This window comes from Tachypleus tridentatus, chromosome 12 (genome assembly GCF_004210375.1).
Source record: "Tachypleus tridentatus isolate NWPU-2018 chromosome 12, ASM421037v1, whole genome shotgun sequence".
Taxonomy (NCBI): domain Eukaryota; kingdom Metazoa; phylum Arthropoda; class Merostomata; order Xiphosura; family Limulidae; genus Tachypleus; species Tachypleus tridentatus.
In genome coordinates, this window is record NC_134836.1 from 127708081 (window position 1) to 127735784 (window position 27704).

Consider the following 27704-nt stretch of genomic DNA (forward strand, 5'->3'; position numbering starts at 1 on the left):
AAAAAATTAAGACAAAATTAAAGAACTAGAAATAATACTTTTTCTCCCTTAATATTAAACAAGACTAAAATTCAGATACAAAATTGTAGTGCATACAATTTTATACTTTGCAGTTTAGGCCTTGAACAAAATATAATAGATATTTATAATAAAATTTCTCACCAATCAATCGGTATAAGATTCTATTTATTAAAACTTAGGTGCTTAATATATGGAGGACAGTACTTTATCGCTATCTCATTAAGAACTAGCGTACAGCCCCTCAAAAATGACTTGATAAGTATTACAATCTCCATGGCATTCCTTAACCTCACTTTTAACAGCTAATTAAAATTATTAAATTTTGCGAAACAAAGCTTGACCAACCGTTTGTCTTTTATTATGATTTAAAATATATAAAGTAATTGATAACATTTTTACCGTAACGTAGAAACGGGTTATCAAAAGTCATTATAAGTAAACTATAAAGTTAGAAATGATTCGAAACGGTAGTCTGCGGTGTCCTATAAGACTAACTTTCAAATATCATTATTGGGTTAGACAATAATAGTCGAAGAGGTGTAAATGGTGAGTGTTTTGACTAACTATCTTTCCTTTTTTTATCGTTTAAAAATTAGAGAAGTTACAGGCAGATACCTTTTTGTGTAACTTATCCTTAAAATCCAAACAACTTGTAGTAGTTTGAAGGACAAATTCTTGTCGTCAAGGGTTAAGAGACAATGTTGATAAAAAAAAGTCGCTCACCTTTATTTTACTTTTTTATATATATACATAAGTGGAGAAAATCAGTTAGCTTGTAAGTCGGTTGATCTTTTAGCAACTTTAACTTGGGAAATACAAATTGTATTACAATGACAAATTAATAAGTTCATAATTTTTTCATAAGACTTTAAAGGGACGTAAAGGAGCTTATTAACCCATCAAGAATGTCCCTTCCAGCTCTCAACTATAATCATCCATTTTTACTCATTTATTCATCCAATATTTTATTGAACTCAGTTAAATTTGCTGTCTTTACCACTCTTGGAGGCAAGTCATTCCAAGAGCCAACCATCCTGTTTGAAAAGCAATAGAGAACTGCAGATGATTCCTGCATTGCCAAAATTTGACTTTATACACCCTTGCTCTATTGTTTTCACTGTTAAACTCAAAACATTTGATAAATCTATATGATCAAAACCCTTAACAATCTTAAACATTTGATAATTCCAGGTGCTATCCTAGTGGTCTTTCTCTGCACCTTCTTACAGTTTTTCTTGAAAAGAAAGCCAAACCTATACACACTACTCTAAATGAGACCTTACTAGTAATCTACACAGTAAAACAATAATATCCCTTTTATTGTTTTCAGTATTTCTGTAGATGCTACCTCAAATCGTATTAGCCCTGTTACTAACTGCAGTGCTCCTTTTAGATGTATTACGTATTACAATCTATCCCAGGCAAGCCCCTAACTTATTATGATGGCCCGGCATGGCCAAGTGTGTTAAAGCGTTCGACTCGTAATCCGAGGGTCGCGAATTCGAATCCCGGTCAATTCTGCTAATAGTTGGTAAAGTAGTAGTCCAAGAGTTGGTGGCGTGTGGTGATGACTAACTGCCTTCCCTCTAGTCTTACATTGCTAAATTAGGGACGGCTAGCGCAGATAGCGCTCGAGTAGCTTTGCGCGAAATTCAAAACAAACAAACAAACAAAACTTATTATGTTACACCTTATCATTAATCTCCGACTAGTCTCCGATTTGTTATATTAAGTACATTACATATTACAATTTCAAATAACCGAAAATTTTAATTTAGAAGTTAATTGAATGTCGAAAACATACCAGCCGTTCTGAAATACATTTTTATTTCAAGTGGTTTTCTTGTCATCAAGAATAAGAGGTAAGTTATCTCTCATGTTAGTTTTTCGCTGAAGTTATGCGATGTCTTCGTATAAACGTTCGAAGTTAATTCTCTGAAGTTGAACGATTTTCAACTCACAAACATTCTTAGTCAAATACCTGTAGTTTTATTACAATTATAAGTTCCGAGGGTTATAGTATAGTATTTTACATACATCGTACACTGTTTATTCTGACGCAAATTTAGAGAAAAGGCGTGACTTTCGCAATACACATATGCAGTTTTAAATATTGCTTTAACAGTGTAAGATTAGAGGGAAGGCAGCTAGTCATTACCACCCGCCATCAACTCTTGGGCTGCTACTTTACCAAATATTAGTAGAATTAACCATCACTTTATAACGCCCATACAGCTGAAGTCGAGTACCTTAACCACCTAGCTATGCCGGGTCCAGTTTTGAATATGTATTAAAATAAAATAAATACACAATAGCAAATTCATTACAGATGACTTAAGTGAATTTTCAGTCACGACACGAAGATTTCTTTCTGCAGCTACATTATTTAATACAGTTCCATTTAAAATGTAACAATAATTTGAAATGTGGAAACTTACATACATCACCTTGCATTTTGGACAATTACATATCATTTACACATATTAACCCAATGTACCAAATGAGTTAATCTTCCCTGTAAGTCTGCAGCACTTCTGACACACTTAGCCATCTTAATATTACCTGCTAATATCAAAGCTTTCTTTTTCATTCCTGATTCAGTATCCTTAACATAAATAGCAAGCAACAGAGACCTTCAAAAGACCCTGAGGCACACCGTTTGTAACTGTGATCCAGTCAGATCATGTATTACTACAATAATACTACATTTATTGTTACTGCTTTCTATTCTCCCGCCAGTTTTTATCCAACTTAATAGCATTTTCCTTTTCCCACACCCACATATTTAACTTTTATCACAAGTCTTATGCACTTTATCAAATTTTTTTTCTGAAACCCAAGGTAAACCAAATCCACAGTATTTCTTTGATCAACCCTTTGGTTTCTGGAATTCTGTATACTCTATCACCTGAAAAGCTATAAATGAATAATTTGTTGGAGGGTTCATCACTGTACGATTTTTAACAAGTTTTACTTAATATTTCTCATAATGACAACAGCACGTGTGATTATTTAAACGGGCTGTTCTTAGTTGATATGAGTTTCAGAAAACGATAATATAAACATTCTTTGATAGATTGTTTAGGCAGAGTATTCATGATGAAACTTTGTAGAATGGACGGTAACTACCTGTTGTGGAGACACAAGTGTAGAGGACGACGTTTCGAAAATCTTCCGCCTTTCGTCTTCGAGACTTTCGAAACGTCGTCCCCTACACTTGTGTCTACACAACAGGCAATTGTCGTCCATTCTACAAAGTTTCACGATGATATAAACAATTATTTGACAAAAGACCGTATATATGTGTGAATTTATAACTGGCAAACCACCAAATCAATTGTCAACAAACCTAAGACGTGCCTTTAAGATTTTCCGAAAATTGATATGTGGGTTTTCAGTTGAATATGTCACTGTTGAGGGTCACCATGTTTTCCTTGGGTAATGGCTAGATACATCAGATGTCTTGTTTTAAATTATCCAATGGTGCAGGACTCCTCATATGCGTATCACGTCTCAAGAGCTGGTTTTAAAATTAGTGTGATATAAAAGGCTCAAACCTCAATGAACCTTTATGACATTTCTCAGGAGATATAAGGGCGCGTAATAATTTTGTTTGAGGTCAGTTAAAAACCGTAGGCATGAAAGGTGGCTACAGTTATACAGAATGCCTTGTTTACAAATGCAATAATTCACTTAAAGCAAATATATAATAACTAAAATCTGTTCAGTTGTTTATCAGTTTTTTTTTAATTTTGAACAATTGATTTGTAGAAATGTGTCTTAAACAGAGAAGCAACAAACTGCTTCATGTGTATCATTTGAGAATTTTCTAAAATTCCTTCAATTCAAAGCCACACAATGAACTATCTACATATGTACATTATGAATCCCTGAGCTTTACGTTTGTATATTATTCACACAAAGCTACATAAGGGTATCAGCACTAGATGTTCTTAATTTTGAACTGATAAAGTACAAGGTAGGAAGGTAAATCAGCAGCGTCCACTGCCAACTCTTGGTCCGCTCTTAATAATCTGATCCAAAGTATCCTTTGGCCTTCTTCATATTTAGGAACAAGAGTAATGTTTATAAACAAAATTTCCATTGGTTCAAGATCTCATGTATATATTGAGAAGCTGAAATATCATCTCAACATCAAATAAAATGCAGGAAAAGCCCATAAAAATACAGTGGTACCTCGGTTCCCGAACCAAGCTGTCGTCGCCCGAACCCCCCGAAATAACCCGACTGATGACCCGAACGACCCTTCGACCATTTTCGGCCCACGCCAAGCTTGCCCAAAACATTTTACCCGCACCTGTCACTCAGTCCACACCCACGCTAAAAATCTGCTGTAAACGTTCTCGTTTTTATTTTTGTTTTGTTTTTCTAAAGATTCTGATTAAATAAGCCACCATGGGGTCAAAGAAGGATAATGAAAGCAGCAAACGAAAAAGAAAAGTTGTTAGAGTCACAATAGAGGTGAAAAAAGATCTCATAGCTAAGTATGAGAGTGGTGTTCGCGTGTCTGACCTTGTTACACAGTTTGGTATGGTGAAGTCTACAGTCTGCACCATAGTGATAAAATAGAGGTCATAAAAGGAGCTGATGTTGCAAAAGGAGTGACAGTGCTTACGAAACAAAAATCACAAACAATGGAAGAGGTAGAAAAACTGTTGTTTATTTGGGTAAACGATAAACAGTTAGCTGCTGATAGCATTTCTGAGGCCATCATTTGTGAGAAAGCAAAGCAGTTGCATGCTGACCTCCTAAAAAATACCCCTGGAACGAGTGCTGATACAAGTGATGCCTTTAAGGCTAGTAGGGGGTTGTTTGAAAAATTTAGGAAAAGAAGTGGCATACATAGTGTGGTGACACATGGGGAGGGTGCCAGTTCTAATAAAGACGCTGCTGATAAATTTGTTTGGGAATTTAAGGACTATGTAGAAGCTGAGGGTTTTATTCCCCAACAAGTGTTCAACTGTGATGAGACAGACCTCTTTTGGAAGAAAATGCCAAAGCGGACCTACATCACCAAGGAGGAGAAATCACTGCTAGAACACAAGCCAATGAAGGGCAGGCTAACTCTATTGTTATGTAGTAATGCAAGTGGGGTCTTAAAACTTAAACCTTTGCTTGTGTATCATTCTGAGAACCCGAGAGTTTTTAAGAAAAATAATGCTCTGAAAAGTAAATTGAATGTCATGTGGAAGGCTAATAGTAAAGCATGGGTAACCAGGCAATATTTTATGGAGTGGGTCCATGAAGTGTTTGCCCCAAGTGTAAAGAATTACCTCAAGGGAAAACAGTTGCTACTCAAGGCCCTTCTTGTGATGGACAATGCACCTGCTCAGCCACCAGGCTTTGAGGACGGGTTGGTGGAGGAGTACAGTTTCATTACGGTGAAGCTCTTGCCCCCTAACACGACTCCTCTCATTCAGCCCATGGACCAGCAAGTCATATCGAACTTTAAGAAACCCTACACCAAAGCACTGTTTCAAAGGTGCTTTGAAGTGACCTTTGACACAGAGTTAACCCTCAGAGAGTTCTGGAAAAATCACTTTAATATCCTCCATTACTTGATAATTAAATATAAAGCCTGGAGGGAAGTGTCTTTGAGGATCATGAATTCAGCCTGGAAGAAATTGTGGCAGTAGCAGATAGAGACTTTGAAGGCTTTGAGGCTGAGCCTGTTGTCGAGGATATTGTCTCACTAGGCAAGTGTATGGGCTTGAATGTGAGTGGTGATGATGTGGAGGAGTTGGCAGAAGACCACAACACTGAGCTCACCACGGAAGAACTCCAAGACCTTCAGAAGGAGCAGCAACAGAAGGCAACTGAGGAAGTGCCTTCAGATGAGAAGGAGGGAAGTGAGGATATTCCTGGTTCACTAATCAAGGAAATGTGTGGAAATGGGGAGAGTTACAAAGTTTTGTGGAAAAATTTCACCCTTACAAAACTGTAGCAAACCGCAGCATAAACCTTTTCAATGACAATGTCATGTCTTACTTCAGAAACATTTTAAAATGCAGGCAGAAAGAAACCTTATGAGACAAGTTTTAGTGAGAAATAGGTCCAGTGAGTCTCAAGCAGGTTGTAGCAGTGCAAAGAGACAGGAAAAGAAAGAACCCCAGAAGGAGAGTTACCTGACGTTTTATGGAAGGTGACTCCCCTTCCAAACAATAATAACCCTCCTACTCTCCACGTTCCTCACCACCTTTCACTTTCGCCATCAGCTCTCCTCAGCACAGGTAAAGTGCAGTTAAATTTTCATTTATTGTTTTTTTATTGTGTTTATAGTTTTCGTGGTTGACTTTATGCATGTAAGTATTATTATACAGGTATAAATAAGCAATATTTTTACTTAAAATGCTTCACAATGCGTAATTTTTGGAGGTCTGTAACGGATTAATTTAATTTACAGTTTTCTTATGGGAAAAATTGATTCGGTTTTCGAACAGCCTTCTGGAACGAATTGAGTTCGAGAACCGAGGTCCCACTGTACAGTTCGTTCTCCAGAAACATTGCTTTAAGCATATGAAAGTAAAAAGTAGAATATCGCCATTTATTTTGTTAACGTAGAGCTTGAGAAATATATATTATTAGTCTTTAATTACTCGTAAAGTGTTATAACGAGTTGTACCATTGGGCAGGTTTTTTTTTGATTATTTGTTAATTTAAAACAAAATCTAATCCAGGTATTGTAAGAATTAATCTATTTCTTGATTAAGTAAATAACGTTTATTACAGATTAGGTTTACTTGCAGACCTAACTTCAAAATATAGTGGTTCAAATATTGTGTAACTAAACGTTCAAAAATGAACATGTTTTTAATTAATTCACAAATACAAACTAACAGAATTTCAAACATAGACTCCCTAAACTCAACTTTATAATTGAATCATGGATGCTACAGCTTTTACTGTCTAACTGGCACTGAACTAACTCAATTATCAACTCACTAACTGGTATTCAGTAACTCCGTACTTCGCTGATTTGCTATTTATAATGTTCTTGTTTTATATTTATTACATGAAACTTCAAGCTTACTACATATTCTCCCTCTAGCAAACATACTTAGTCCTAGTTGTTAAAAAACCAATTTTAAACAAAGGTTATATTGTAATATTTCTTTGTGATTTCTAATATCATCAGTATGGGGTTGGTTATTAAACAGTTTTTGAGGTATAAATAATGCAAATTATTGTGGTGCATATGTATATATATATGATTTTGTGCATATTGGCGGGTGAATTAGGAACGTCTCTAAAAATGTAAGGCATTTTGCAATCATCAGGTAAAAACTGCGAAAAGTCCTTTGAATCAAAGTAAGGTGGTAAAAATTTTGTTTCGAGTGAGAACATTTATTTTAACAGTTCCAAATTTGAAAAGGGTTACACATTGTATCTTTACCTGAGTCTCACTTTTCACAAGCATTTTACCCATTCTTTTTTATTGCCATCTAGTGATGGTTTATAAAGGGTACATGTAATGTTTATGTTAACTGTAAGACCGGGAAGTAAGAACCGGTCATGAGGAAGTTACTAATTATTTTCCATTTAAATTTTAACAGAAAATTTTTGACTGATGGTAACTACTCTTGAAATATCGTAAACATTATGGTAATTTCTCAGTTAATTGATGAGGTAAGTACTCAAAGAAAGCTGTTAGTTTCTTGATATGAATCAGGCTTGAGACAAGTCTATAGACTGATACAACTCCCAAGAAATACTTTGTAGCCTAAGACCAACCAGTTCATTCGAATTATTTCAGCGACCAATTAGTGTGGGTAAGAGTGACGGGCGAGTCTGCTGTTGAGTAAAGGTTTGATATCGCCTAAGCTTCTGAAGTCCTAAGCCTAACATTCAAAGTTAGGCCTAAATGTTTTTTTATCTTTTAATATTATTTCAACTTATAATATAAATAAACTTTGAATATTAACATTGGTTTAAAAACATCTCTCTTCATAATTTATCAGTATATACATATGTATGTATATATTTTTTATAAATATATGAATATAGCGTACAATAAAAATCGCAGAACGTTGAAAAACAAAAATTGAGTTTCAAATTCAGTGGAAATTGAAAAGCGACATGAGACTTTTTACCATTACTGCACTGGCACGGAAAACGAAGAGAAACTTAAAATTCATAACATTACTGAGAAGTATATGTACCAAACAATAGTAGTACTTGTAAATTGGAGTTTAGAGTATCACTTTGGTAATTCGTGGTCAAAAGCATGCTAAATCTATGAGTTAAACCTGTTGGAGAAGTGAAAACTGTTTCAACAGGGTAGGAGTTATTTTTTCCTAAACTGTCATATTTTAGCATATAGATAACATTTGGTCCATCACACTTACTTTTGTACACCAGTCTCTAAAGAAACATTGAACCTACTGTTATTTTTTTAGGAAATAGTATTCCATCTAAACTTCTAGAAACCATCAGCCTCTACTACTGTTTGAAGTAACTCATTTTTTAAGTTAGTGATGATGTTAAGAAAAAATAACTGGATCATCACCTTTGATCTTTCCAAGTCTTGCTTGTATCCTGTGATTCTATAGTCTTCTGTCTTCACCACAAATAATTCTGAATGCTTTCATCCTATCAGTTGTAAAGTTAATCTTTCAACTTCCAAAAAAGATAACCCTTTCCACCCTCTGAATCATCTTGGTACCTTCACTGAACCCTATTGTGTAGGTCAGTATCTCTTGTTTGACAATGAAATCAAGACTTAACACTGTTCTGAATAATGTAAAACTAGCAGTTTATATGACTAAATAATTACATTATTTGACTGGTGTTAAGTGCCTATAAGTTTTAAAAGTCTATTATATATGCTACTAGAAATGAGTATTGCCTTGATAGCTTGAGAGATTTGTCTGCCACTGGCCCGAGATTCTTTTCTTTAGTTATACCATTGAGTTGATTTATATATGGTTCAAACTATGTTAACCAAGTTTCAAGCACACACATTACCAGCTATAATTAAAAGAAATGTAGGAACTATTTTTGTCACGCAGGTAAATTAAAAGTGAGACTGAAACTCACAACTAAATCATCCCAATTTAACAGTGGTCCAATATAGCAGAAATTCATTCATAAAATTTAGCCAAGATATCAAGGAGATAGGTTGTGTCTTTAGTCTGTAGTTTTGTATTATGTTCTTCCTTAGCAATAAAAGTATAAATAAACTAAATGAATTTCAGAACCCAAATTATTTGCGTCTGGTGTGTATTTGCTAAAATATTAAAAAAAAACTGTTTTAACACTTAAACATCAGTGGGTTTTCAATATTTTTTGTTGAATGCCAGTAAGTACACATTACTGGTGTACTTGTAAAATACGTGGATATCATGAGAACTTCTTTAATAACTGTCTTAAATATGAACTTGTATATTCATTAAATCCTGATACCTTGTGTTTTTTGTATAGGTGAGCCTTTTAGATGTTACCTTAGCAATGTTGAAGTGGTATTAACACCTGTTAGGATCATTTGTATTTACTGTTTCAGGTTTTTGTGGTTTGTCTATGATGTTTTCTTAATAACATAACTATGGAACTGTAAAAAAGAATTTTCTTTATTGTTTTCAGCCTTCACTTGTTCATGCTGTATTCAAGAGAGATGTGGACGAGGTTCGTGAACTGATCTTACAACGAGAAGATGTGAACTATCAAGATACAGAACGCCGCAGCGTGCTCCATGCTGCAGCGTACTGCGGAGAAGCAGAAATTGCTGATATATTGATTTTGAGTGGGGCTCGAGTTAACACAAAAGATAACCACTGGGTAACTCCACTGCATCGTGCATGTTCTAGAGGAAGTGAGGTATTGTGAAATAAGTTACTTCATTTTCTATATTTAAAAGATAAAAATTAAAGTTACATTATGTTCTACATATCTAATAAATTTTCCTTTATTTAAAAACAGAAGCATCCATGGTATGAAAATGTACGATATTATTTACTTCAACTTTTGTAGGACACAGTAGAAGCACTACTTAAACATGAAGCAGACGTTAATGCTCGAGACAAAGTTGGCAGACTCCTCTCCACGTGGCGGCAGCAAACAATGCTATAGAATGTGCAAAATACATCATACCTCTTCAAAATAATTTGAATGTATCGGATCGAGCAGGACGCACTAGTCTACATCACGCATCTTATAATGGACATACAGAGGTATTCGTGTGTTTTCTTCAGTGTATGTGGAAAAGATTTCTCTTTTCATTAAAATCATGAGATAATTTAAAGATTAGCTTTTATGTTTCATTTATAAACTTACCAACTTAACCAGATGACTACAACCGACTTTCATGTAGGTGTGTAACGCTCGTGAAAGTACTTTAGAAAAGAAATTAGTTGATCATATAGTTTAAGTTTGAATTGAACAATCTTAAAGTTATGTAGTTTCAGAAAAAATATTTAATTTTGATTTTGTCTTCTATTTATTATAAAACATTTATGTAATGTAGTTATTTGTACTCAGACTCTGAATAGTTAACATGCAATGTGATTTTCATTTTGACTATAAAAACATAATTCATCTAATAGTTTACATTTTTCATTTGGATAATCTTTAGAACCTTCTAAATGAATATTAAATGTTTTTAAAGGTAGTGTTCATATTTCAGTTTCCATTTTCTCTATTATATCATTAACTTTTTATATTAACATCAGCATACAGTGCAATGAAATATTTAATATAAATTTAATAAATGGGAATGTGTGCACACCTTTCATATGTTCCTGAAATGTTAGGCAGCTTCTTTTACTCATGTGCATAACTTCACATCTTGTTATTTTCACTTGTTTATTTTTAATTTTCTTTCCAATACTTTGTTTATTATTCTCTATGCATAGAGAATAATGTATAGCCTTGTAACAGTGAGCAGATCATGTGACAACAAAAACTGTAGTTTTAATTGGTATTTCAGATGTTTCATTTTAAAATAAAGGAATCAAATGTAAATAATATAAGACTAAGTTGTAACATCCTTAATAGTTGTAAATTTGTTCAAAAAGATTTGTGCTAAAGTAATTTAATATTTTAAATGCAATATGCAAAAAAGGGGTTTGAAAATGGGAACACTGCTTTAAGGTCAAGTATTTGAAAATGGACACAAAATATGATCTGCATTTAATGACATAAAATCCCATGTTCATAACTTGAAGGTTCTTTTTGTAAAGGAAACTGGTAGTGAGTTTTGTTTTTCTTTTATATATTATCTTAATATTTTTTAAACAAGGTAGAATTTATGTGCTTGAGTTATACTGTCCAAAAATTTATTCTAATCTAATAAAAATAATAAGGAAATGTAAATGAATCTGTTCAATGATTGGTTAGTAAACAGTAACATTCTGTAATCATATTGAGTTCATTATACTCATTTGAAATGTTTAACAGAAGTTGAGTACTTTATAATAAAACATGTATGTAAAAATGGCTGGTATGGATAGAGAAAAACAATGTATAGGAGCGAACAATGTTTCAACCTTCTTTGGTCATCATCAGGTGTGAATATTTTTAGATGGTTGACCTGCTTCTCAAGAATGGAGCGACGTGTAATTCTTTTGATAAGAAAGAAAGACGAGCAGTTCACTGGGCTGCGTACATGGGACATACAGATGTCATTCAGTTGTTAAAGAGTTGTGGAGCAGAGCTGAATGTCCGGGACAAACAGGTACTGTGTATGGCAGTTGTTGTTTTAATGGGACATACAGATGTCATTCAGTTGTTAAAGAGTTGTGGAGCAGAGCTGAATGTCCGGGACAAACAGGTACTGTGTGTGGCAGTTGTTGTTTTAATGGGACATACAGATGTCATTCAGTTGTTAAAGAGTTGTGGAGCAGAGCTGAATGTCCGGGACAAACAGGTACTGTGTGTGGCAGTTGTTGTTTTAATGGGACATACAGATGTCATTCAGTTGTTAAAGAGTTGTGGAGCAGAGCTGAATGTCCGGGACAAACAGGTACTGTGTATGGCAGTTGTTGTTTTAATGGGACATACAGATGTCATTCAGTTGTTAAAGAGTTGTGGAGCAGAGCTGAATGTCCGGGACAAACAGGTACTGTGTATGGCAGTTGTTGTTTTAATGGGACATACAGATGTCATTCAGTTGTTAAAGAGTTGTGGAGCAGAGCTGAATGTCCGGGACAAACAGGTACTGTGTATGGCAGTTGTTGTTTTAATGGGACATACAGATGTCATTCAGTTGTTAAAGAGTTGTGGAGCAGAGCTGAATGTCCGGGACAAACAGGTACTGTGTATGGCAGTTGTTGTTTTAATGGGACATACAGATGTCATTCAGTTGTTAAAGAATTGTGGAGCAGAGCTGAATGTCCGGGACAAACAGGTACTGTGTATGGCAGTTGTTGTTTTAATGGGACATACAGATGTCATTCAGTTGTTAAAGAGTTGTGGAGCAGAGCTGAATGTCCGGGACAAACAGGTACTGTGTATGGCAGTTGTTGTTTTAATGGGACATACAGATGTCATTCAGTTGTTAAAGAGTTGTGGAGCAGAGCTGAATGTCTGGGACAAACAGGTACTGTGTATGGCAGTTGTTGTTTTAATGGGACATACAGATGTCATTCAGTTGTTAAAGAGTTGTGGAGCAGAGCTGAATGTCCGGGACAAACAGGTACTGTGTATGGCAGTTGTTGTTTTAATGGGACATACAGATGTCATTCAGTTGTTAAAGAGTTGTGGAGCAGAGCTGAATGTCCGGGACAAACAGGTACCGTGTATGGCAGTTGAGCTGAATGTCGGGACAAACAGGTACTGTGTTGGCAGTTGTTTTATATGTGAGACAAACAGAGCTGAATGTCGGGACAAACAGGTACTGTGTATGGCAGTTGTTGTTTTATATGTGAGACAAACAGGTACTGTGTATGGCAGTTGTTGTTTTTTTTATATGTGGGACAAACAGGTGCCGTGTATGGCAGTTGTTTTTTTTTATATGTGGGACAAACAGGTGCCGTGTATGGCAGTTGTTTTTTTTTATATGTGGGACAAACAGGTGCCGTGTATGGCAGTTGTTTTTTTTTATATGTGGGACAAACAGGTGCCGTGTATGGCAGTTGTTTTATATGTGAGACAAACAGGTACTGTGTATGGTAGTTGTTTTATATGTGAGACAAACAGGTACTGTGTATGGTAGTTGTTTTATATGTGGGACAAACAGGTGCCGTGTATGGCAGTTGTTTTTTTTTATATGTGGGACAAACAGGTGCCGTGTATGGCAGTTGTTTTTTTTTTATATGTGGGACAAACAGGTGCCGTGTATGGCAGTTGTTTTATATGTGAGACAAACAGGTACTGTGTATGGTAGTTGTTGTTTTTTTATATGTGGGACAAACAGGTGCCGTGTATGGCAGTTGTTTTTTTTTATATGTGGGACAAACAGGTGCCGTGTATGGCAGTTGTTTTATATGTGGGACAAACAGGTGCCGTGTATGGCAGTTGTTTTATATGTGGGACAAACAGGTACTGTGTATGGTAGTTGTTGTTTTTTTTATATGTGGGACAAACAGGTGCCGTGTATGGCAGTTGTTGTTTTTTTTAACATGTGACAGTTGAATTATAATTCTGATAAAATATTTTTAAGTATCTTCTGAGATATACAGGTAGCATAGGACCCTTTGGTTCTTCAAGGTTGTCCTTGCACATGCAGTTTTCAGAAAAAGTAAATTTACAAATGTTAAACCTACCCTTTATTTTTCAGGATTTATTGATTGCTACCTTAAGTCCCATAAGATGTCAGCCTCTAAAAATAAATACTACTATGATAGAAATGCATCACATTAACTTGAAGGACACTCGGTTGAGTGCTTACTTCTGCCATACAATACTGATCATAATTGGCTCTCAAAGAATATTAAAATACACCTGTATATCCTTATCATCATCAGACATGGACCATTTTATCAGAACAGTGAGAAATAACATTCTGCATGTATCCACCAATTACACACAGGAGGGAAAACGTATCCTTTACCCACCTTTATTGGTGGATGCAATCAGAAAAACTAAACTGTTTGAACCATTGTTGCTTTGTTTTCAAAATCTTAAATTTCTCTCATCTTTTTGTATTGAGGACACAGTACAAAGAAGTCAGAGGCTTTTAATTTATAAGTTCTTAGTTAAACATGATGATAATGTTTTACCGATCTTTTTATTAAGAAAATAAATATTTGAACCTATTCCTTAAAGATAACCCTTTCATCTTCAGAATCATAATAGTAGCTCTTCTCTAAACCATCTCCAATAAGTATCATTGCTTATCAATATCTTTGTAAATAGATCTTAAAATTCTATTAGTTTTTGTTAGTTACAGAGCACTTTATGAGTGATGTATCTACTATAATCATGTTAAATGAGTTTTCACCAACATTGAATGTGACAAATAATCAGTATCTAAACATTTTAATGAGCATCTGTATTTATACATTAATAGTTTGTCACTACGTGGTATACGTGCTACACAAATATCTGAATGTGCATATGTGGCCTTACTCCCCTAAGGGTTTTTAACCTCTTCCTCTTGGGGGTGGGGTCTTGTATTTGGGTCCATATGTATGCCTATGTGTATATTTTGAAAACATAAACAGATTTGTATGATATTTTTACAGAAGATAATTTCCCCATATGGCAGTACTCTGAAAATCTGATCTAGGTTCTGATAGTTTTGAAACATTTCTTTAATAGAAATGTTTGTCAAAAATAACTGTATAAAAATTGATCAGATTAAGACTGAATTTCCCATTGAAACCAAAAATTCAAAACATATGCTGCAAGGCCAGGGTATGTAATCTCCCTGGTTGCTTTTGTTAAGGTTGTTTTAGAATTTGACAGAAAAAGAATTACTGTAAAAGATATAGTAGCATATTTAATAATAATAATTTTGTCAACATAATTCATGCAAATGTTTAGTGTTACCTCTAGTCACTTGCTGGGGGTGCATTGTAGAGCACAACCACCACTGCCACCAGCTGAAATTCTCCTTTAATTGGGTAACAATATCAGCTGGTGGTGTAAACATTAAATAAATGGACAATGAAATAAACCTGAAAGAAAGTAAGATAAATTCAGATGTCCATAGTCAAAACATGCTGCTGTAATAAGTTTAAAGTTAGAATAGAGGATAAATTTTCTGTGACCTTTTAGAAGGGAGTCACTCCTTTTGGTTGGGTATCCTGTTGTCAGATCTAATTAACTATATAATTGTGTTGTAAATATTTTACTGTTATAAGGTATTAAATCTGTTTACTTTCCCTATATTAAGTGGTACACTCCTCTTCATGCTGCCGCAGCAAACGGTCGATTAGGGGCTGTTCAGCTTCTTCTGGAACTCGGAGCCGAAGTCGATGCTGTGAATGTATGTGGTAATACTTCACTCCACATTGCATGTCTCAATGGACATGATGACGTTGCAGAAGAACTCATATCACAGGGAGCTTCCATTCATGCTGTAAACCATAAAGGATTGGTAAGTGTTTATTGTAACTAAGTTGTTAGCTATAGACTACAGGGACTGTTGTGTTAAATTATTATAACTTGTAATAACAGTAGGCTGTCTGCTTAGAAATAAACCAAACATCAACCTGGCTGTCAGAATATCTAATTAAGCATACATTCCTTGCATGTGTATTTATAATATCTATAAGATATTAGAAATAATCTGTTTGTAAGTAGTGAAAGAAACTACTTAGATATAATGGAATATATGTTCTTAACCTTTGGGAATCTGGACGATATGTTTATAAAAAGTTTCATTATTAACCTTTAACCAGTTGGAATGTAGGTAGCATAATCAGTCGATGATGGCTGCTGTTTAATGGTTAAGATTGTTATGTGTATTCAGATGTTTAACATTTCAAGCTCAGGTTTTACTAAACTGAGAGATGAAATTGGGATAAATATTTCTTAAGTCATTTTTATAGAACTTATAAAACAAATTTACTTTTATAATACATAGAGTTTTAAATATTTTATAATTACAGCCCTAGATCATTGTATACCAGACTAATGATGCTAAAGTCTTACTTACTTTAATAAAAATGTTGTATGATACAACAACTCCAGGTTCTCTGTAAATATTTAAACAAATCATATTTTTTGGTGTTGAACCTGAGCCTATCTTAATGTGCAGCATCATTGTTAAGATAGGAACGGTTGACATTATTTAACTCTGAGATACTGCTTCACCAGTCTTGGTTTAAGGTTTTCAAGGGCAGTGGAGTGAATAAAGTTACATTTGGGCAAACAGAAAGCTTAGAAACATAATCCAAGATATCAAGCTAATCAGTGATTCTGAAATTTAATTAATAAACGGAAAGACAAAATTAAAGGCAGTGTTTTATGGTTCAGACACCTTGACACAACAAAAAGAAAGCTTTCATTTTTATTTATCAAAAAAACAAAATTAACTTTTCATAGTGTTCAAGTAGTCTGAGCACTATTTTTATTAAATTTTAAAATTGATTTCAGAGTGACGAATTTAAAAATTAAGTGTAAAAATTGTCTAGTTAGAACCAATTAAATATTTGAAATGAATTCAAATTGTAATGACATGAAAAGTTAGCCATTTTTATTACTAAAGAAATAAGATTTTAATACATAATTGAAGAGTTATAAGAAGTAGTGTACTTTTTAGGGCATAGTAATATTAATAATTACTAAAACTGTTTATGTTTGATTTGCACAAAAATAAGACATGTAAGAAAATAGTTTATGAATATAAAATGATGCTTTATTAGAAGAATAGGGTATTGTTATTTGTGAATACTATTTGGGTTCAGAGTTTTAAGGCATACATTGTTTGGACTTGAAGCTTTATTACAATCTGCACATTCAGATCCACATTTTTAAAATGTAGAATTTTGATTTTAGACACCTCTACACTATTCTGCAGCTTCTACACATGGTGGTGGATGTTTAGAAGTTCTCATCAGAGAAGGTGCCAATGTCAATGCTCAAGTATGTGTATTTTCTTTTCTCTTCTTTAGTTGGGCAGTGGTTAAAATGAACACTCATTAATTGTGGATATCTAATTTCACCCAAACAAAGAGGATATCCATCTTAACTGTGTGTTATGTGAATGATTATAAGATTTAAGATGATAAATCTTTATAAGTAAAAGACATAATTCTGACTATGTACATCATTCTGACAGTCTTTCTTCATGTTCATGAGAAGCTTGTAGTGTAAATCACTTACTTATGGTATTTGTACTTTCTACCAAAGGTTAAAATTCTCCTAATAGAAATTTATAATTAAAAATTAAACATTGGATGAACAGAATAACAAAAGATTGAACAATAATAAATTGTTGTTAGAACAGGTAAGACTAATTGAAGTTATAAATGTAGTTACCATCTCAAAACCACATTATATTTTCTGTATTTTCTTTTTTTATTTCTAGAAAAGAAGTGTAAAATGTACTAGTTTTTAGTCTATGGGTGTTCTTTACTGCACGTGACATAAGGTTTTGTGTCTTACATTCAAAATTTTGTTAAAGCTACTTTTTGTTTGTTTGTTATACCAATTAGTATAGCATCAAATCTTATCTAATAATCCATATTTTAACAGTATACAAGTTTTCAGTTCTTAACTCTATTAGACAATGTTTAAGAAATCCTGAATTTTCTTGATGAAACATGTTTTTTCTACATATCTTTTCTATTCTGTTTAGTGCCCCTCCAGTAGCTATGAAAATCACTCACTATAAAGTAATCATTGCTCAGTCAAACCATAGTTTTAATTTTAATTAAATAAAAAATCAGACTCCTCTTGCCACACCCACATGTCACATCCTCTCTTTCAGGATTTATTAATAGCTCTCTCCTATGTTTGATTTATTAATAGCTCTCTCCTATGTTTGATTTATTAATAGCTCTCTCCTATGTTTGATTTATTAATAGCTCTCTCCTATGTTTGATTTATTAATAGCTCTCTCCTATGTTTGATTTATTAATAGCTCTCTCCTATGTTTGATTTATTAATAGCTCTCTCCTATGTTTGATTTATTAATAGCTCTCTCCTATGTTTGATTTATTAATAGCTCTCTCCTATGTTTGATTGCATGTTACCTATAACCAATAGAAAGTCAAGCTTTTCATCTGTAAAATGATGGATTGTATTATGTTGTGTTCTGAACAGGTCATCATTAGTTTCACTCAGAGTACATTCATGTTTCCTGTGGGAAGGCTAAATTAGCTTGAATGAATTTGTAACAAATATAGTTTCACATATATGCAAAAGCGGCTCGTTTGGGTTGAGAAAATATTTTTTACATAGAAGAGCTTAACAACATTTCGACCTTCTTTGGTCATTGTCAGGTTCACAAAGAAAGAGGTAACTGACCGGAAGCTGACCACATGTTTGAAAGGGGTTGTGTAACTGTGTGTCGAAATGTAGAGGCTGGTATTAGATGTTTGAATGTATAATTTTATTTATTTTATTATATTAATATAGGTATAAAGGCATTCCTTTATATTGGTTTATTTTGGGTTTAAGTTGTTGTATAAGTAAGGCTTCTTTAATTTTATGTTTGTTTATGTTTGTTTCTTTATTTAGTATTTGAGTGTTTTCTATGGTTATGTTGTGTTTATTTGACTTGCAGTGTTCAAAACGTGTGAAGGTGACTTTTATGTTCTTTGAATCTGGTTTCCATTTTTCTACTTGTTTCTCCAATATAGAAGTCGTGGCAGTTATCACATTGTATTTTATAAATAATGTTGGTGTTGTGTTTGTCAGTGTAGTTTTTACATAGTATAGACCTCAGTTTTGTGCCGGGTTTTTGAATAAATTTGGTATTAACTGGAATGTCATATTTTGTTACTAATTTTTGCCAAATGTTGGTTATTTGTTTGCTGGTGTCAGGAATATATGGTATACAGCAGTATATGGTTTCGTGGTTTTTTGATTCGTGAGCTGTATTTACTTTAGTTGGTTGATTTTGCTTTCTGTGTAGGTGTGTGCTTATAATGTTTTCTACGGTTTGTGGAGGAAACTTATTGATGTTGATGAAGTATTGTTTTATTTTGTCTAATTCATCGTTAATTTTATCTGGTGAGCATAGTTTTATGGCTGTATTTATTTGATTTCTTAGTATGTTGAGTTTTTGTATTGTTGCATGTGCTGAGTACCAAGGAATGTATAGTCCAGTATGGACTATAACCAAAAAACAAATAACCAACATTTGGCAAAAATTAGTAACAAAATATGACATTCCAGTTAATACCAAATTTATTCAAAAACCAGGCACAAAACTGAGGTCTATACTATGTAAAACTACACTGACAAACACCACACCAACATTATTTATAAAATACAATGTGATAACTGCCACGACTTCTATATTGGAGAAACAAGTAGAAAATGGAAACCAGATTCAAAGAACATAAAAGTCACCTTCACATGTTTTCGAACACTGCAAGTCAAATAAACACAACATAACCATAGAAAACACTCAAATACTAAATAAAGAAACAAACATAAACAAATGCAAAATTAAAGAAGCCTTACTTATAGAATAACTTAAACCCAAAATAAACCAATATAAAGGAATGCCTTTATACCTATATTAATATAATAAAATAAATAAAATTATATATTCAAACATCTAATACCGCCTCTACATTTTCGGACACACAGTTACACAACCCCTTTCAAACATGTGGTCAGCTTCGATCAGTTACCCTCTCTTTGAACCTGACGATGACCAAAGAAGGTCAAATGTTGTTCGCTTCTATCAATAAAAAAAATATTTTCTCAACCCAAACGAGCCGCTTTTGCATATAAAATTCTCAACAAGTGGGTTTCTCGACATCACTGATTATAGTTTCACATGTTAAGTCATTCTAGAAAGACAAAAGAGGGTTTTATATTTATTTCAGCATTGTTGTTGTTTTTTGGGAGGGGGTTGATGTCAGTCAAATTTAATAACCCTGCATAGAGTTAGGGTAAAGAAAATAACAAAATATAAAGTGTTACTGAAAATAGATGTTTGGAGTGTGAAGGTAACACACACTGTATTGAAACATACAAGTATTAAATCTACAGGCTTTAAATGAGTACAAATAATTTATGTGGTCAGTCAAACTGACCAAGCCTGTGTTGAAAGAGTTAACAAATATCAGTTGAATACTTCAGTGATACATACACTGAATTAGACTTGGAATGTAAGAAAAAAAAAATTCTGAATGGATAAGAGATATTTTGATTCATAATAAATAATACTGTAAATGGAAACCTTTTAATATGGTAAGATTAAATAAATTATTGACATTGTACTAACTTTTGTTGTACACTAATACAGTATTAATTGTGAATTTAAATATCAGTGATGTGGAGAGAATTTTTACTGGGTTAGGCTTATTGTTGCACTGAAAAACGTTGTGTTAATTAGAATAATTACATGTTATTTGTTCCCAAGTGGGTTAATGGTAAGTGAAGGTTTGTAATATTAATGACCAGGTTTTTATACCATCAGTGGATACAGCACAGATAATTTATTGTGTAGCTTTGCATTTAATTTAAAGTACAAACAATGTACTTTATTTTTTAACTAAATATTAATAATTTGTTACAAGGCTAATTAACAACATTGAAGTCAGTATTAGTTGTATATAACATGTATTTGATAAATATTTATTAGTTGTTTAAACTATATGAAATGTGCCATTTAAGAATTGTATTGTTTATTTTATATTTTAAATTTAATGTGATGTTTTAAATAGTGACTGCTCATAATAAATATTTGTGGTTTTAAATTACAAAGAAGTATTGTTTTCTTATGTGACGTGAAATTTGTTTTTTCCTAAGGCTCAAGATGGTGGGACCCCTCCACATGTCGGCCATTCATGGAAGGTTTACCCGTGCTCAAACACTTCTGGATCATGGTGCTATTGTAGACACTGTGGACAAAGTTGGTGCTCCCCTCTGCACATAGCTTCTCGCCACGGTCACGAGCTACTAGTTGGTTTTCTTCTTTCTCTCGGAGCAGATGCTACCAAGTTAGTTTATGTTCTTTGATTTTTTACAGTTTTTTCCCACATTCATGATGTGATAGCATTAATATGTATCATATTTATTTGCTGTTTGATTTATCAGTATATTACTTGTCTATGTTTGTGAACTTTTATAGGAGAGGTGTTGGAGGAATGACCCCTTTACATCTGGCTGCTTTACGTGGCTTCTTGAACTGTTGCAGTAAACTAATTGATGCAGGTATGTTTTGGGCTGAGACCACAAAGGATGTTCTTAATATATCAGCTGCTTACATTTTAATTGGTGTATTTCTTTGTTGCATTAAATCTAAATATAGATTGTTTTTTTATCCAATTTGAAATTACAAATTGTAAAACATACAATATTTCTTGCACCAAGATGGAAGGGAACTCTATATTACAAATTTCCGTCATTGAAAATTACACTCAGACAATATGCTGTAATGCATATGAGAAGGATTTTTCTGTAAAGTTACATATAAATATCAAATCTAGATTGTATTATTTTCAACCTGTTAAATGTGTAATTTTCTTTTTATAATATTGATAGTGTTTGACCTCTTACATTTTTACATCCACCCTTGATGTTCATAATAGGTTGTGTTTGTTACTATGTATTTATGTACAGTTACAGGTTATTTAATTCATTTTTGAATTAGATTTTATCAGTATAGTTGAAACAGTTATGCTTGTTTTTGAAACAAGTCTTTTGTCATGTATGAAAATCTTTTCTTTTGCTTAGATTAAGTTAGTAAATAATTAATTTCTGGAACTACACAGTACATGTCACATGTCGGGAAAGGGTTTAGGCATAGTGTTGTTATATTTCTATCATTATGCATATATAGAGCTTAAATTTCTTTTCAGGGGTTGATTTTGCTGCCAAAGATGACAATGGACGAAACATAGTACATTTAGCAGCATTTGGAGGGTATTTTGTTTTTATATCAAGTATAGATATGTTTTCACAGTTTCAAAATTGAAGTTACTGGTGACTTTGTAAAATTAGTATTAATTATGTGAAAATAGTAATGACATTAATTAATCTGTTAATATAACTGTCCAGTTACTTATTCATACATATAGAGTCTGTTAAACATGTTACAATATAAGGTTGATGGTTTTTCATAATAATTTCATATGTTATCACTTGAAGCTTTTAAACATTATTTAAAATTTTAAAGCTAAATATTTCAATAAATATTATTAAATGTGACTTTTACTGTGTTGCTTAAAATAAGATTGATGACACTTATTCTTCAAAATAAAGAAACTTTGCCACTCAGTCATTGATTGGTCTACATTTTCAGGAATTTTGAATGTTTGGATCTGTTCATTCACCATGGTGCAGAGTACAATATCTGTGATAGATTAAACAGGTAATTTTTTTATGTAGAGTACAATATTTTGTAATTTCTAAAAATGATTGGTTAGTTTCTAATTTTATTCACTTTTGTAAAGTAATTATTGTATTTATATTAAGTTATAGAATTTAAACATTATTTGACATTTTAAGGTTAAAGATTTTCATAAGCAGTAGAAAACCAACATAAATATTTTATACAATTATATATGTACATGTCAAATAAAAAAAACTTAACATCTAATTTTTGTATATCAGTATATGTGAGCGAGTCCTTTCAAATACAAGAAAAACAATTAATCTGTCATTGTATTCCACATGTGGTATGTTTTGTTGTAACAAAATTTTGAATTGTATTTGATAACAAGGGCTCACACACATCAATATGGTGTTTTAAGATTGCATTAAAAGACACTTTACAATTAAATATGTACATCAAACAGACTATAGGCTCACAAGTTTAGAAGACTGAGTATTCATTTAAAAAGTGTTGAATGCAAAAAAACAAATTACTTTCCTTAATACTGTTATGATAGAAGTGTAAGAAACTTTAACACTTTTTTTTTCTGAAGTAATTATTAGTGACCGAATATTTGTATAAGCTTTTTGTTTAATTTCTTTCTACCAAAGATCAAAATTTCTTGACTGTAGCTTTTACTCCATATGATTTTGTAATGAGTTTTACAAGACCTATTTTTATCTAATCTAAAAGTGATCAGTGTGTTAGATAAGTCTGGGTAAGTTAAAATTTTCGTAGCAGATATTGTGACTTTTTTTTTTTTTTTTTTTTTTAACTAAATGTCCTCTTGTGGCACAGTGGCATGTCTGCAGGCTTGGACCCACTATAAACCTGTTTTGGATACCCATCATGGGCAGAGTACAGATAGCCCTTTGTGTATCTATGTGTTTATTAATAAGCAAACAACAGTTTATTATATGTAAGAATTTTACGATTGAAATAAAATTTTAAAGAGAATTTTGAACAAGTTTGTACACCATTCGAGTTCTTATATTTTATAACCACAGCTAAAGAAAATGTCATAATGTATATCTTATTATGTAATTTTTTATTTTGTAATTTGTATCTGGATTATAATAAAATTATTTCATGTTTAACGGTTCCAAAATGCATGTTGAAATAAGTTTTATACAAACCTTTGAAGAAAGAAAAAGTCTTCTGAAGAGACTTCTTTACCGTAGAAATATAATGAGTTGTTTTAATCTCTTCTTCCTCAGGCTTCCTGTCCACTATGCAGCAAGTCAGACACATTATTCATGTCTTATGCTTCTGCTCAGCTGGCACCGCTGTCAACCAACAAGATCTAGAAGGATGCACATCTCTACATTATGCTGCTGCTGCTGATGTTGAAGGCCGGTGAGTTGACAAGCAGTAAAATGTGATTGGTTTTCTTGCTCAGATGTAAAGGTTTGATTTTCTTTCTCATACTTTTTGTTTTTTTGTAAAACTTGTATCACATTTCACATTATTAGACATAATAAACCATATTTTGTAATGCAGTGGAAACATTGGCAGTATCACAGATACCATTGTTATGTGTACCCAACTAGTAAAGTACTATCTATTGTAAATATAGGAAATTCTATTACCTATAATTTCCAAATTGGAAATAAATATAAAGTAACAAGGTAGTTTCAAGTATTTTCCAGTTTAAAATAAAGGATGTATGTATTTTGTAATTTATTAAACTCAATGTAAATAACATTCTTGTGTTGTTTAATTAATGTAATATCCTTTTGTTATTTATTTATCATTGTAACTGATAGTACAAATACTTGAATTTGTAGTGTAGCTATAACAGTTTGGCATAATTCATGTACTATTTATTTATTCAGAGTTACTGAAGAAGGTACAGTGTTCCTTCAGTTCAAATGTGTAAAGGTTTCACTAGTCTTGATAGAACTAAAAAATAATACCCGCTTAATTTTAAGGCTGAAAATATCTTTTTCTGTTACTTTTATCCTATTTTAATTTTTTTAAACATGTTAATTAACATAATTTTTGTGTTTAAGAGACAATGATTGATAAACAGTACTTAATTAAATTCTTTACAATCAGTATTGGCAAAACTGTATACTTTATAAATGTATAGTGTATTTAGATAAGATCTTTTTAATACAGTATTATTGTGATGATTGGCTTGATGACAGTACATTAAGAAAAATTCATTAAAGTGTACTAGGATGTTAAAATTAACTATTAAACAGCTTGTTTTACTAATCTTCTGAATAAAATGTGTAAGTTTTCACTATTATACTTCTGTTATATACTTTAATGTGATCCAGAGATTTAGGATTGTTACATTCAAATAATTTTAAAGTTAAATTACATCATTATGATCCATGTTGTTACATGTGTTAATTCTCCATATGATGACATTGCATCTCACTATAGCTGTGCTGTGCAGTTTCCATTGCAAAAATGCTCTTGTCATAAGTTTGTAATGTCTGAAGCTTTCTACTCATTCATGCTGACTTTCCATCTAATGTATGAAAAAATGTTCTTTGCAGCACCTTTATCAAATGTCCAGACACACAAAAATTCACAGAGACACTGTGTCCAGTGACTTGACCGTTGTGTTGTCCTGTGTTTTTAAAAAACACACACACCTTATTCTCTGATTGTTTGAGATATATGACATTTGTGTGGGAGGTATAATTGTATGAATATTTTGTGTCAGAAAGGGTTGCTAATGTATATGAATATTTTGTGTCAGAAAGGGTTGTTACATACTTTTCTCAAAAGTGGTGAACATTTCAAGGCATCATACCACCTATGAAATACTGAAAAAATGTGAACTTGTTCTGTTCCACCACAACTTTGTACAGGCTGTGGTTGTCATATGACTTGGTGAGTTGTGTATTAACAAATCACTTAATATGAGGTACTTAATTATCAGGGTAAATAAAATGATTACTATATGTAAACAAATAGAATCAACCAAGGAAAGCATCTTAAAATATTAAAAATAACTATATAACATTCAGTGTGTTATATTAAGTAATTCATATCAATTACATTTGTTACAAACTTTATATTTGGTCATATTTTCCCCTTGTTTTATTGCAAGATGGTTTTTTCTTCAGCTGTGTCTCCTGTCTTTTGAATCATGGTGCAAATGCTAGTCTCAGAGATAATCGGGGGTTTACTGCTGTCCATTATGCCACAGCTTGTGGTCAGTGTGCTGTCTTACAGACTGTAAGTATGCTTTCAATCACAGTTAAATATATATTTGTATATTTAATGTTATCATGACTGAGTTTTGCACATAATTGTTGTTGAACCTGACTGTACATTTTAAAGTATAGTGAATGATTGGTTGTCTGAAATTAAAAGAAACTAATGTACATTACATTGGGAAACTTACCATACAACTCTATACTTATGTAGAACTTATAGCAAAAATAGCTTAAAAATAGTGTATACAAGGTTAGGTTAACTCCATTTCTGTGAAGTTATACTTAGTAATATATTTACTGTAATTTAGAAATTATTAAATTTAAAAAAAATTGGCAAGTTTTGCACACAAAATTCAAATGTTAGTGACGTATTTTTCTGTGTGTTTTTGACGAATCTATTACCATGCTTTTCACATGTGTAGTTTTACTAGTTAACAGCTGTACTGAGACCATCCTAGAGTATGGTTAACAGCTGTACTGAAACCATCCTAGAGTATGTGAAGGATGTTAGAGAGTTTAGTATAAACATGTTATTAATTTATAGTCATGATGTCAGTATGTAAAGACCTTGCTGAGCACAAGGTGGTCTTCATGTTAAGAATAAAATACTACTTTTCATGTTACATTTTCAATGTATAATTAACATAACTTCTAGAGCATCCTAAGTAAAACTGTATATTTTATCTTTTTATTCACTAACACTTACTGTAGCAATATTACCAAAAATACAAATTAAATTCAGTTTTGCTTTGCTATTTAGAATTATTGTAACCATATTTAAACTTGTTTATTCTAACTTGCTATTCTGTTTTCATGCTGTTTTATTGGTATACAGCTGTTGTTAAACCATCATATCAGTATAATGTAAATGCATAAGTTACAGTCATGTCTATGTGTGGGTGTCTCATTGAACAATGTGAATCTTGATTTTTATTTTCCTTTTAAATGTTTTCTAATCTAACCTGATAAGTTTCTGATATTTCTGTTTTAACTTTTTTGTTAAATGTGTATAATAATAATAATAATACTAATAATAATAATAATAACATATACAAAATAAATAAACAATAAATTTATTATTTATATCTGTACTTAAGCCTTTTTTTTTGCCAGTGAGGCACTCTAACCCTAATTCTTTATAACTGTATTGGTTGTCCACAAATGTTCCTGAAATACACATCTAAAACACAAAAAAGTATATTAGGTACAAGAATGGAATGACCTCAAACTGTTATGATTTAAGTGGCTTTCTAATTGTACTGTAAGTAGTTTCAGTAGCACAGTGTTTGTACTTGTGAACACCAAATGGAGAGTTAACTGTAAGAGGAGCATGTTGTATGAGTTTGATATTTTTAATTATATGTCAGTATAGCAAGAAATGTAAACTCTGAGTTCATATTCTGGCTTTTCAGTAATTAATGTGTTTGTAATTAGTTGAATAGAAAGAAAATCTACATTGGACAAGTTGAAGAGCAGAACCGTCATGTGACACCACAGAGTGAACATTGAAATATATTTAAATATTTTGTTTTGAATTTAAGAAGTTAGAATTTTACTGTAAAAAAATTAAATTATAAACTACGTTCTATGGTTTAATTTTGGTTTTAGTTGCTGTATAAGTAGGGCTTCTTTGATTTTGTGTTTGTTTATATTTGTTTCCTTACTTAATATCTGGGTGTTTTCTGTGGTTATGTTATGTTTATTTAATTTGCAGTGTTGAAAACATGTGAAGGTGTTTTTTGTGTTCTTTGAATCTAGTTTCCATCCATTCTTATGCCAAATTTTCTTACATACATTAATAATAAAATTGTTTGATTAAATGTTGAATATGTGAAGGGTCATGACAAGCACCCAGCTGATGATGTAGTGTTAAAGCAGATTATCAGGTGGAAGGGTATGTTTTGATAATGTAATTTTTGTGAAAATGTGATTTCTCAAACTCTTTAGGGTATATATAGTTTATATACATAACTGTAGTACAAGGGTTACTTCAGTATAAAATTATATATATGTGTGTGTGAATTTTCTCTTCCTTTTTTTGTTGGTCAAACAACATTAAACATAAATCTTTAGAGTAAGATATTAAAACCATACAGTTCTTT

The 27704-nt window shown here is 32.3% G+C and overlaps 1 pseudogene across 1 annotated transcript; it reads left to right on the plus strand.

The window, feature by feature from the left end:
* Nucleotides 1–7504: 7504 nt before the first annotated feature.
* Nucleotides 7505–27309, plus strand: LOC143234661 (uncharacterized; annotated as a pseudogene). The gene is made up of 13 exons (XR_013018748.1): nt 7505–7668; nt 9622–9855; nt 10009–10208; nt 11558–11710; nt 15314–15517; nt 16921–17007; nt 20864–21047; nt 21179–21261; nt 21909–21972; nt 22352–22420; nt 23641–23779; nt 25510–25621; nt 27037–27309. The product of XR_013018748.1 is annotated as an uncharacterized LOC143234661 (transcript).
* Nucleotides 27310–27704: the final 395 nt, after the last annotated feature.